Consider the following 1,383-nt stretch of genomic DNA (forward strand, 5'->3'; position numbering starts at 1 on the left):
TATTCCATCAATTCCTGGGGCTTTATTTTTTGCCAAATCCTTCAGAGAAGCTTGCACTTCCTCCTTTATCACCATTGCCTCTTGATCATATGTTGTTGTTTTTTTAATTCTTCTGTGTCAGCCAATTCTTTTTGGTACAGTGACTCTTATACTCCTTCTATCTTCTTTTAATGCTTCCTGAATCACTCAATATTCTGCCCAAAGCATCCTTAGGCATTACAACTCGAGGCTTGAATTTGAAATGAGGCTGGGGATAGAATGGTAGAATTCTGTGCAATCAATTATTTATTCATAGCAAATACAATTTTTAATAAAATACATTTTATAAGAAACATAAACATAGGCTACATATGGATTTCATCTGATGGGATGCACAGGAATCAGATTACATCTGTGGAACAAATCATTGGAGAAGTTCAATATCAGCAGTGAAAACTAGGCCAGGCATTGATTGTGCAACAGACCATCAACTGCTCATATGCACATTCAAATTAAAGCTAAAGGAGGTTATATCATATCCACAGGAATAAAAATTTGACCTTGAGTCCATCCCCCATGAATTTAAAAACCAACTCAGGAATAGATTTAAGGTCTTGAACACTAATGAACGAAGACCAGATAAACTGTGGGAAGATATCAAGAATATTTTTCATGAAGAATGCAAGAAGTCATTACATGAAGAAATGCTCAAAATCCCTAGCTCTAAGAGAGATGCAAATCAAAACAGCTATGAGATATCTTCTCAACCCAGTGAGAATAGCAAAATTTAACAGAACAGCAAACAACAAATGCTGGCGAGATTGCAGAGAAACTGGAACCCTTATTCACTTTTGATGGGAGTGTAAAATGGTACTGCCACTATAAAAGGCTATACACCAAAGAAACCGTAACTGCCACCCAAGCAGATATATACACACCCATGTTTATTGTGGCTTTGTTCACAATAGCAAAGAGAAACAACCTAAGTGCCCATCACCAAATGAATGGATAGCGAAGCTGTGGTATATTCAGGCTGCATTGAAAAACAAGGAACTCATGAAATATTATACAGAATGGGTGACCCTGGAGGACATTATGCTGAGTGAGATATCTCAGTCACAAAAGGATAAATACTGAATAGTGCCACTGTTGTAAAACGGGACTGACATCAGGGTTGGGGGGAGACTAAGAAAAGATGGGATAAATTATGTATACTGTGTAGAAACAGATGAGGGAGAGAACTGTTTAAAAGGGATATGGGATCAGATATTGTTACGACTAGAGTCCAGAATGAAGGCTGCATAGTGGAGTGGACTTGGGGAAAGGGGTTGTGTAACAATTGAAGAATTTTTCTTTTACTTTTCAAAGAGAAGAACAAACTGGGGACGGGGAGAGGTGGGCATG

General features: G+C 38.0%; 1 protein-coding gene across 1 annotated transcript in view; it reads left to right on the forward strand.

The window, feature by feature from the left end:
- The window catches only part of NEK10 (NIMA-related kinase 10), a 249,703-nt gene that overhangs the window by 66,668 nt on the left and 181,652 nt on the right, over window positions 1-1,383 (forward strand). The window lies entirely within an intron of this gene.

Source organism: Elephantulus edwardii, unplaced genomic scaffold (genome assembly GCF_000299155.1).
Source record: "Elephantulus edwardii isolate Elephantulus edwardi_28Jun2011 unplaced genomic scaffold, EleEdw1.0 scaffold00027, whole genome shotgun sequence".
Classification (NCBI taxonomy): Eukaryota; Metazoa; Chordata; class Mammalia; order Macroscelidea; family Macroscelididae; genus Elephantulus; species Elephantulus edwardii.